Below are 12,078 nucleotides of genomic sequence, written 5' to 3'. Positions count from 1 at the left end.
TGAGCCAAAGTTGGACGCTTAACCGACTGAGCCGCCCAGGTGCCCCAAGGAAGACTTTCTTTTAGCACCTTTTTAGAATAGTCCTATGACCTGTACTGAATACTGCCCTTCATATTCTCTCCGGCAAGGCAGAAAAGTCTTGGGAGGCCAGACGTTCACACACAAGTTTCTCCTTTACTTTCTTAAAAACAACAAAGAGATGAAACTAAACTTAGTAAGGTAGTTGGCATTCATTATAAAGAGTTTTGTTTAGTTCTTGTACTAGGCTCTGTTTTGACGTTCAGTAGTAAAGAGTTTAAACAGACAGGGAAGTTTAAAGTTAATGAGTTTTAAGGTTATGTTTCAAGAAAGCAGTAAGAAGTGGCCTATAGTAATGTCATTTCTGCCTGTATTTAAAGACTGCGGCAGGTTTAGGGGGCACCTGGATGGCTCGGTTGGTTAAGCATCTGACTTTGGCTCAGATCATGATCTCACGGTTCATGGGTTTGAGCCCCATGTCAGGCTCTGCACTGACAGCAAAAAGCCTGCTTGGGATTCTCTCTCTCTCTCTCTCTCTCTCTCTGCCCCTCCCCCCTCAAAATAAATAAATAAACTTAAAAAAAAAAAAAAGACTGCGGCTGATTTAGACGGCTTCTGGAGCATGGACAAAGAAAGGTGCCCGGCAGCGTGAGGCAGAAGCGATGGCCCTGGTGGCCTGAGCTGGCTGACAGGGGAGCTGTCTTCAGAACTTAATTGACAGCAGGTGAATTGAGCAGAAGTCATTGAAGACACCACCCAGGTGCCTAACTCAGGGCAGCTGGCCTTGGGGGTGTCTCCCTGAATTTGAATCCCCTTCGTCATCCTCTAAGCTCTGAAGAAATTGATTGGATTTGAGTCCCGTAACACACTGAGGAGGAAAACTGCCCTTGATGCCTTGAGAACTGCCCGAGAATCGGGACCACTCAGGGCTCCATCACCACCTGCAGGTTAGAAACTGCTGCTAAATCCAGGACATGGCCCATCCGACCAGTGGGGCCCTCTGACCAGTGGGCTGGCTTTCTTGTCTGTTGCTTTTGGGGGCCATTTAAGTAAAATAAAGAAGGTGACTTTGTTTGGGGGAAGTGGTCTCTGCTTTATTATTAGATGCATAAAAATTCATGACTATTATGACTTGGTAGATTGTTCTTTTCCTATTATGAAATATATTATTCATCCCTGCTCATGCCTTTGCTTTATATTCCAATTTGTGTGATATCAGTATTGCTACATCAGCTTTCTTTTAGGTATTTTTCGCTGGTGTAATTTTCTCTCGTTTTCAGCTTTTCCAAGTCATGTTTTCAACAACTGTGTCTGTTGTTTTAATGAGGTGCATTTATTCCATTTAGAGTATTGTGATTGTACTTATAGCTGGACTTAATTCTACTGTCCTGTTTCACATTTCCTGCTACCATGTTTTTACTTTTTTTTTTTTTTAACACCTTCCTGCTTTCTGTCAAAAACCTTGGACTTGTTTTTCATTCCCTCTGTGGGTTTGGAAGTTACATCTTTTCTCTGTTCCTTTACTGATTGCCTTGGAAATTGTAATGAACGTTTTTAATTTGTTAATGTTTATTTATTTTTGAGACAGAGAGACAGAGCATGAGTGGTGGAGGGGCAGAGAGAGAGGGAGACACAGAATCTGAAGCAGACTCTAGGCTCCGAGCTATCAGCACAGAACCCGACGCGGGCTTGAACTCACGAACTGTGAGATCGTGACTTGAGCTGAAGTTGGACGCTCAACTGACTGAGCCACCCAGGCACCCCTAAACGTTCTTAAAGTGTATTTACCGTTCTCCTAAAGGAGAGAAGTTCCTTCTGACATCGTGACTTGCTGACATTTAGGGTCACTCTCCCCACCCTCCCACCCCCAGTCTTAACTTTCCATTTGTTTTTCTTTTAAGTACTGATATTGATTCACCATTTAGATCTACATTTACCAACTTGAGTTGCTTTCTGGGTTCTGTTTCCCTCTTGCTAGAATGCATCTTTTAGTGTTATTTCATCAAGCATAAGTAGATCATTTCTAAGAGAAACCTTTGTATTTCTAAAAAAAAAAAAGGGGTGGTGGTGCCTGGGTGGCTCAGCTGGTTAAGTGTCCAACAACAGCTCAGGTCATGGTTCGTGAGTTCAAGCCCCGCATCGGGCTCCGTGCTGACAGCTCAGAGCCTGGAGCCTGCTTTGGATTCTGTGTCTCCCTCTCTCTCTGCCCCTCCCTCGTTCGCGCTCTGTCTTGCTCTCTCAAAAATAAATAAACGTTAAAAAAATTTTTTTTAATAGCATTATTTTGCCTCTATTCTGAAATAATAATTTATTTTGGTAGAGAATCTTAGGTTAACAGTTGATCTTGTCTCAGTACTTCTATAGGTAAAATTCCATTATTTTTTGGTATCTATTTTTGGGTGTCTATTGGTAACTGTTAGCCTATTGTTATTCCCTGTCAGTAATATGACTTCTCCCTCTGGTTCCTTTTAAGATTTTCTTGTTACTGCTGCAGTGTTACTATGAGGAGTCTCAATGTAAATCCCTCTTGGGACATTAGTGCACTTTCCTCATTTCTTATGGTTAGGATCACTCGAGTGTAATGGCACAGCCTGCCTGGTTCAAGGTGTATTTGCCTGATGTCCGGGTCCAGTAGCTTGGCATTGTCTGTCCGGCCCCTATGATGGTGCACAGACCTATAGCAAAAGACTTCAGTCAGAGCTTTTAGAAGTTAAAATCTGTATCCACTAAACACAGGCTCTCTGAGACAGCCATCATGTAACTCTTACTGAAGTGCATCCAGTCTAAAAAACACATTTCTCACTTTTCTCATTTCTCTCTCAGTATTATTCAAGAAGTAACAGTTTAGTCAATGATGTCATGGCTTAATGGCATTTCCCTCCAAATATGTCTTGCCTGGTCTCTCATTTCCATACTAGAGGACTCCTTTCTGGCAGCCATCTGATTGAGAAGCTTGGGGGCCCATATTCTGCCTCTGCTCTGAGTTGATTAGTTTAGTTTCTTTCTTTCTTTTTTTGTTTAATGTTTATTTTTGAGAGAGAGACAGATAGAGCGCGAGCCAGGAGGAGAGAGAGAGGGAGAGACACAGAATCGGAAACAGGCTCCAGGCTCTGAGCTGTCAGCACAGAGCCTGATGCAGGGCTCGAACTCACAAACCACGAGATCATGACCTGAGCCGCAGTTGGACCCTTAACTAACTGAGCCACCCAGGCACCCCTGGTTTAGGTTCTAAAAGATAGTTTTATGCACTACCTGCTGTAAGGCAGTATTGTCACTCTAGTTAAGTTATTCTAGTTAAGTTATAGGTATCACAGATGTGTTTTTGTCCCCATTTACATATAGTAGGAAACTCACAGAAAGAGCAAGGAAGGCAATATTTTGTCTTCTCCTGCAAAATTATTTTTTTATAGTCTTTTTGTACTCTTAATGTAGATCCTTTTGGGTTTATAGCATGTTTTTTTTTGAGGTGGTGGTCTTTAATATTTTGAGAAATGTCGGCCAATGAACACAAATAATTAGAAAACGACCTTGGGGAAGACTGTGAAGGTCTAGTTGACCTCATAGGATTTGCAGAGAACAAAGACATGGCATTTCTTTTGCTTTCAGAATAGGAAGCAGAGCTCTTTCTTTTGAGATTGCCCTCCTATCCTTCCACACAATACACAGTTTTGCCCAAGAACTGCCTTTTAAAGTCTGGTTAGACAGACCTGTTCCGTGTACAAGGTAGAAACACCATGCTTTGGCAGTCGGAAGGGGGACTCGCAGAGTCCTTTTGGGCTAACTTCTACCCGGAATGGCTTTATAACACATCAGCAAACCACGCCCGATGGAGTGAGAAACCACACATAGAACCTTTAGCAGCAGACGCTATATTAAAGTGAGAGCCTACTCAGCTCCAAGAAGACATCCTTGAAGTCTGGAATGGTGTGTTTCAGTGTATGTTATGTGTTCATCCAAAAAACATACCCTGGGGGCACCTGGGTGGCTCAGTCGGTTGAGTGCCCGGCTTGGTTCCGGTCACGGTCTCATGGATGGTGAGTTCAAGACCCGCCTCCAGCTCACTGCTATCAGCTCAGAGCCCATTTCGGATCCTCTGTCCCCTCCCCCCCCCTCTGCCCCTCCCCTGCTCACGTGAGCTCTTTCAGAAATAAATAAACATTAAAAAAAAAAGTACTGAAATGTGGGAGCTAAAGCGTTGGGACAACAGTAAGGGGCAAGCGGGGTCTGCTCCAGCCGGAAGCACGTCCTCCAGCAAGATTGGGGTGTGCGCATGCGCTCATGCGCGGCGGGGGGGAGGCAGCGGCAGAAAGGTATTGAGCCGGAGTCATGAATGACTTTCCCTTAGAAATCCCTGTGTGTATCTATGGTGATTATAAGACATCTTATCCTAGACGGGATGTTTTCTCCATGTTATTAAGATACATTTTCCAGAGACCAACATCAGCATCTGTCTTCTATTCAGAGAGGTCAGAGTAATTCAGGAACTGACCGGGTCAGGGAGAGCATCACAGCACCGTCTGACCCCAAGTCTCCCGTCAGAGGGAGGGAGGTCTGTGTGCACGTTCAAGGGCCGTACATAGGGTTGCTGCAAATATCTATGATTGTAAAGAGATGAGCGTCACATTTCCTTTCTCCCAGTTGTAAAACCGTTGGAAACAACTTGGGAAAGATGTTAATGTCTCCTAGAGCCCATTCTGCTGAGTGAGTTTGGAAGCAAAACTGTCTTAGCAGTTGGTTAGGAAAGAAATAGTTGTACGTTGGTCTTTTTACTCACTTCTCTTTATGGAGGTGGTTCTTCCACAAACCACAGCCCAATCTTTAGAGTTCTCTTACGCATCTGCATTCTGGGAAGCAGGAACTGGCTCAGGTATGAGAAATCCTTGAGAAATAAGGTAACGGCCATTTCGGGCTGGTACTTCATTCATACTTTCGTTTTATTTATTTATTTAACTTTTTTTTTTTTAACATTTATTCATTTTTGAAAGTGAGAGAGACAGAGCATGAGCGGGGGAGGGGCAGAGAGAGAGGGAGACAGAGAATCCGAAGCAGGCTCCAGGCTCTGAGCTGTCAGCACAGAGCCCGACTCGGGGCTGGAACTCACGGACCGCGAGATCATGACCTGAGTCGAAGTGGGACGCTCAACCAACTGAGCCACCCAGGCGCCCCTCATGCTTTGGTTTTATTTGCACTTGATAGCTCTTGCAGCAAGCTGTTTGATTGTTTTATCCCCCGTTGGACAGATGCCCCCAAGCCCAAGGAGATTAAAGAACTTCATTTTAGATCATTTATTTAAAAAGCCACATAGCTGCTGGGCCCTAAGCTTCATCAGGCAGGGACTGTGGTCTTCGTTGTTGTATCCATAGGACCAGGGTGACACCTGGGACAGTTGTTTCCCTTATAGTTGGTGAGTGGAGTTAAAACCTGAGCATCAAGACGGATCTTGTGCCTCTGTTTCTTCTCCCCACAGATGCAGTATTCTCTTCACTAAGCACCCTAGATTATCTCCTTCTGCACAGGACAGTGCCAAGGCCCAGAATGATTAAATGACATGGTCAGGACTTTTCTTGAGTCCCAGTCAACTGCTCTGGCCTTATGCATGAAGATACTCAGTTTTGTGAACCTTTTGAAGTGGGACGAGTGGATGGTTTGTGGGTCGGAGGATTTTTGCCTTGAAATGTTGATCAGGGCTGCGACCAGTATATGGACGTGATAGCAACAGGCATAACTAAAAAAAGATTATGGAAAAAAAAATCAGCGGATGGGAAAAATAAATAGAATAACAGCTAAATAGAAATGCACACACAAAGCAGGGTGGACGTGAGGGGAAATCAGAAAACAGCAATGATTTGCTTTCGTGCCAAGCAGTACAGACTCACATATCAGTTAATGGATGCGGTAAATTTTGATGTGCTTGCTGTTCGGGAGTTTATTTCTCAGTGCACTTGGTGGCCTTCCAGGAGCTCATCAAATCAAGTTAATGGAGAGTTAAATGGCCCTTGGAACAAGCTGGCTTGCGGCAGCTGGAAGCCTGGGCCCAAGTTCCCGTGGCCCAGCCACACCGTGTCGGGAAGGCTTAGGTCTCAGCGAAAGCTGGTGGACACCAGTAAAGCTGTGTCTTTAAGAAGGGCCTCCTTCCCTTGACCCTCGTCCCCATTCCAGCTGCTTTCATTTCTCCCAGTTCAGCCTGGCCCCCCAGAGCTGCAGCCTGTCTTCTCAGGGGCTCTCCTAGCAGGAAAGTGCCCTGTTACGGGACCACACCTGGGCTGCTAGAGCAGCAAAAAGCCACTTCTCACGGGACACACAGCCCCACTTTTGTGGGAGTATGTTGGCAGGTAGGAAGCATACCTGATTTAAATTGTCTTTAATTATAGAGAGTTTCAAACATAGAAAGCATTTGAGAGAAAGGTATAACGAACCTCCAAATAGTCCTCACCCAGTTTCAACCATTATCAACATGTTGCCTTATTTTATCTATTCCTCCTTTTGTTTTATCCTCCCTTCCTTTATATTGAGTAGTTTATTTTTTTTTTAATTTTTTAAATGTTTGTTTATTTTTGACATAGAGAGACAGAGTGTGCGTGGGGGAGGGGCAGAGAAAGAGGGAGACACAGAATCCGAAGCAGGCTCCAGGCTCTGAGCTGTCAGCACAGAGCCCAACGAGGGGCTCAAGCCCACGAACCACGGGATCATGACCTGAGCTGAAGTCGGATGCTTGACCAGCTGAGCCACCCAGGCGCCCCCTTTATATTGAGTATTTTAAAGCAAAGTCTGAATATCTACACATACTCACATTTAGTATTTCTGAATTCCTTATTTTTCAAACAGAAAACGTGGAGCATATAATAACACACTCGAGGAGCCCATAATTTATGCAGTTTCCCTTAGCAAAGCTCACAAAACCTTGACTTTGCAGGGAACAAGTATAGCAGTGATAATGCTGTGGATTTTCAAGATGCATGTGCAACTCATTCCTCTGTGTGCCTCAGACATTTCCTTTGTGGTTGGTAATAAAAATTAATTCGTATTATTTTTGTACTTATCACAATCAAGAGCACATCATCTTATGAACTTAAAACCACCTGGGAGATTTGAATGAGTTACTTTGAACTGCTTTGGGTAGAGCCTGGAGCTGGAAAAGCCCAGGGTGGAGAAGCTGGAGGAGATCCTCTAACCTTGATGCAGTGATATCTTCCTGTTTTTCAGGACAGAACACCATTCTGGCAGTTTAGTAAAATTTAAACAGATTTTTAAAAATATATCCAGGGGTGCCCGGGTGGCTCAGTCGGTTGAGCATCCGACTCTTGATTTCGGCTCAGGTCATGGTCCCAGGGTTGTGGGATTGAGCCCCGAGTCGGGCTCTATGCTGAGTGTAGAGCCTGCTTAAGATTCTCTGTCTCTGTCTCTCTCTCTCTCTGCCCCCTTCCCCCTTCTCCCCGCTCGCATTCTTTCTCTGTCAATAAATAAATAAATAAATCTCCACATATATGTATATATTCACATGCAAATTTTATAACGCATATAAATGGGTTGATAAATGTAATCACGTATTACATTACTAGTGTGTTAGTGTTTTAGAGTGCTTTCCTTTTCCTTTTCCTGCATGGTTCTCTCCTGCTCAGCACCATATAGGTCGAGTCCCAAGCACAGGTCAGACAGTATCACAGACAGGTGTTATCAGTTTCCTATGGCTGAGGTAGCAAATTACCCCAAACTGAGTGACTTAAAAACAATGCAAATTCATTACCTCCCAGCACTGTAGTTCATAAGTCAGAAGTTTAGCCTGGCTGGCTAAAAGTGAAGATTTTGCAGGGCTACATTGCTTCCTAGAGGTGTGAAGAGAGAATCCGTTTCCTTGCCTTTCTTAGCTTCTGGGCGCATCCGCCTTGCTTGGCCTAAACCCTCTTCTTCCATCTTCAAATCCAGCAATGGCAGAATGAGATCATCTCTGATTCTCTCTCCTGCCTCCCTTTTCCATTTTTAAGGTCCCTCTGATTACACTGGGCCCACCTGGATAATTCAGGAGAATCTTCCTATTTTAAAGTCAGCTGATTAGCAACCTTAATTACCTTCTGCCATACGGCATCAGACAGTCACAGATCCCCTGGAGTAAGGAAGTGGACGTTTGGGGGGAGGAGGAGAATTATTCTGCCTACCACAGTAGAGAAACAAAATTATAGAGCCCATGAGATTAGAGCTCATTTCTTCTTTCTTGTAGTTGCATACTTGGGAAACTGAGGCTTGGGGCATAGCATTTATTCTGTACCCCTGGGTATTAAATGCTCCCAAGTTCTTGTCTAATCTTAGATGACATAGGCATCGAAGTGGGCATTTTTGTGTTCCCACTATAATAAGAAAACTGAAGTTCAGAGTGGCTACCAGACCTGCCCTACACCACATAGCTAGCAAGTGGCAGAGCTGGGACTCATACCCAGAGTTGTTAGATTAGCACTTTTTCTGCCATGTTCTGGGTGTGGGTAGTTGCCTATCAGATCTCCGGTTTCCTGTCTGGTATTCTTTTTCCATTATACCATTCTGCTAGCTCACATTTTCCTCCAGTGACACAGGCAATAATACTTTTTCCAGAAGTTCCTTTTTGATTGAAGTATCGTTGGTATTTGCAAGCTCTTTTAACTTTGGTAGCTCCTGATTTTCTTCTCTCAGGGACACTATACATATATATTTTTTCATCCTCTTAGAGCCTGATTTTTATTGCGAATTAACCCAGTTCAAACACACCAGAAGATTTATGTGGAAATTCCGAGATAAATAGTTCTCCTGGTTTCCATTCCTTGTTCTGGCTCCTGCCGCTCGCTGCTTAGGGCTGAATCCCATATTTCTGTATCTTTTAGTCTTTGACACATTCCTTCTTTCTGGTTTATTTTTTCCTATAACAAGTCTGGACACTTTGGTTGGAGAGTATGAATTCTAATATGTCTATGTCCCATTTGAACCATGGCGTGATATCTGTCAGGTTTTGTGAATAGCTCCAGGCCCCCTTTGTTAAACGCCGGGGCACCCCCGTGTTGTTTTCTGTTCCTTCCATCTGTTGCGAGGATCCATCGGTAAGAGTTCCTCATCCCCCAACCCAGCCCCATGATTTCTTGTTCTGATGGCAATGAGAAGCCTGTGCATGGGAAGTCTGGGGGCACTGAGATTGCCCAGCAGTTGTCTCTGGGGGTCTCCGCTGATATTGTGACCTGTGGGCACCGGCCCGGGCTGCACATGAAGGATAAGAGGAATGAGGGGCGCCTGGGTGGCGCAGTCGGTTAAGCGTCCGACTTCAGCCAGGTCACGATCTCGCGGTCCGTGAGTTCGAGCCCCGCGTCAGGCTCTGGGCTGATGGCTCGGAGCCTGGAGCCTGTTTCCGATTCTGTGTCTCCCTCTCTCTCTGCCCCTCCCCCGTTCATGCTCTGTCTCTCTCTGTCCCAAAAATAAATAAAAAATGTTGAAAAAAAAAAAAAAAAAAAGAGGAATGAATCCTTCCTGCCTCCTAATATTTGAGAGGGTTTGAGACTTGGAGCCTCTCAGTTATAAACGTTGATCTTAATTTTTTAGATGATTTTTGAAACAATTATGAACTACGTTATATATAAACATAACGTATTTGAAGCATGTACATTATATATAAACACAATGTATTTTTATGGATATGTACATAAGTGTATTTATACGTTCTAACCTTTTTATATGTAAATTTGAAACATATGTCCAATTTAAAGCAGAATGGCAAGAAGAATGCCCATCTTAGGCAATAGAACATTACCAGTGGGTTTGAAAATCCACGTACGACTATCTCCCACCGTCGCCTCAACATCATCATGAATTGTGTTGATTTTTTCCTTGCTTTTCTTTGTATTTTGCCGACTGCGTATGTGTCCCAAACATGTGTGTCATGTAATTTTGCTTATTTTGAATAAGCAAAGGAGTGAAGTAGCCCTGTAGATCTTCTTCTGTGACATACGATGTCACTTGACATACTCTTTTGATAGTCAGCTGTGCTCATGTGTGTAGCCGGAGTGCACGCATTGTTACTGCTTTCCGTCATTCCATTGTGAGGATCTCTTCTCTTTGCCTTTTTGGTTGTTTGGTTGCTTCCAGGTTGTTTTTATTACAAAGCCATGTTTCTGTGCACATGCCTCTCTGTGCCCTGGTTCCCACGCACTGTAACTTCTCTACTAAGTATTCTTAGGAGTAGGTGTGCTGGGCTATAAGGTGTGCACGTGTTCAATTTGCTGTTTTTTAATTTTTTAACATTTATTGGTTTTTGAGAGACAGAGAGAGACAGAGCGTGAGCGGGGAGGGGCAGAGAGAAAGAGATACAGAATCTGAAGCAGGATCCAGGCTCCGAGCTGTCAGCACAGAGCCTGATGCCGGGCTCGAACTCGTGAACGGCGAGATCGTGACCTGAGCCGAAGTCTGCGCTTAACTGACTGAGCTACCCAGGCGCCCCCAGTTTGGTTTTTTCATTTTTAAAACTTTTGGTAACATATACACAAAATTTATCACTGAAACTGTTTTTAGGTGCACAGTTCAGTGGCATTAAATTCACTCACATTGCACAGCCATCACCACCATCCATCTTCAAAACATTTTTCATCTTGCGAAACTGAAACTCTGTGTCCGTCAAATGGTGACTCCCCATTTTGCCTCCCCCCAGCCCCTGGTAACCACCATTCTTCTGTCTGTCTTTATGAATTTGACTACTCTAGGTCTCTCATACATGTGGGATCATACGGAATTTGTCCTTTCATACCTGGCTTATTTCACTTAGCATGATGTCCTCAAGGTTCATCCATGTTCTATCATGTATCAGAATTTTATTCCTTGTTAAGGCTGAAAAACATCCCACTGTATGTTTATGTTACACTCTGTTTATCCATTCATCCATCAGACACTCGGATTGCTTCCACTTCTTGGCTGTTGTGAATAATGCTGTGAACATGGGTGTACAGGTGTCTATTCAAGGCCCACTTTCACTTCTGTGGATTTCTGGATCACATGGCAATTCTATTTTTAATGTTTTGAGGATCTATTGTTCTTTTCTCCACAGTGGCTGCACCATTTTACCCATCAGCAATGCACAAGAGTTCCAATTTCTAGGCGTCCTTACCAACAGTTGTTATTGTGTGATTTTTGTATAGCGTCCATCCTAATGGGTGTGAAGAGGTGTCTCCTTGTGGTTTTGACTTGCATTTCCTTAGTGGCGGGTGATGTTGAGCATCTTTCCATGTGCCTATTGGCCATTTGCATCTCTTCTTGGGACAAATGTCTGTTCAGGTCCTCTGAATGAGTTTAGTTTTACCAGGTTATGCCAAATGGTTTATCAAAGTGATTGTAACAACTTATGTGTAACTAGCAGCTTACGAGAATTTTGTTTGTTCTATATCCGTGCCAACTCTTTTATGGTCAGACTTAAAATTTTTGCCAGTCTTCTGAATGAGGTGATAAATTCTTGGGGCTTTAGTTTGCAGACGCTGCAAGATGTCTTCTTCTGGTTTGTGGTGCATCTTTTTCAATTTTTTTTCATCTTTTTTTTTACTTGAAGTATATATAGCTACCATACAACATTATATTCATTTCAGGCATACAACATGTCAATTCAACAATTGTATACATTACACAATGCTCACCACATCGTGTAGTTAATGTCTCTTGAACAGATGTTTACATTTTAATGTGGCTAAACTTATCAGTCTTTTTGTTCATGGTACCAGGTAGGTCATGGTCATGAACATATTTTCACATAATTTTATAGGTTTGCCAATGTTCGCAATTAAGCTTTTGACCCAAATGGGATTTATCTTGTATGGTAGGGTGTGAATGAGGGAGCCTTTTCATCCTCCCCACACACAGCCCCCCCCGCCCCCGCCTCCCCTTACCCGTCATGAGTAACACGTTGTTCCAGCATCTTTTGTTGGGTTGTTTCTTAGGGTAGTCAGTCTCGACTTAGAGTGGGACGTGTCCCAGAGTCATCAGGGAGTTTAGCAAACTGCACACATTCCCATTCTGATCAATGAATCCTGAACAGGTGTGGATGCGTGTGGATGCTTGTGAACAAAC

The 12,078-nt window shown here is 43.7% G+C and overlaps 1 protein-coding gene across 4 annotated transcripts in view; it reads left to right on the top strand.

Annotated features, from left to right (window-relative positions):
- MTCL1 (microtubule crosslinking factor 1) overlaps positions 1 to 12,078 on the top strand; it is a 129,031-nt gene that overhangs the window by 31,900 nt on the left and 85,053 nt on the right. The gene's annotated exons all lie outside the window — the stretch shown is intronic.

Source organism: Panthera leo, chromosome D3 (assembly GCF_018350215.1).
Source record: "Panthera leo isolate Ple1 chromosome D3, P.leo_Ple1_pat1.1, whole genome shotgun sequence".
Classification (NCBI taxonomy): domain Eukaryota; kingdom Metazoa; phylum Chordata; class Mammalia; order Carnivora; family Felidae; genus Panthera; species Panthera leo.
The sequence above is the reverse complement of the archived record's forward strand: the minus strand, read 5'-3'. Positions and strand labels throughout refer to the sequence as shown.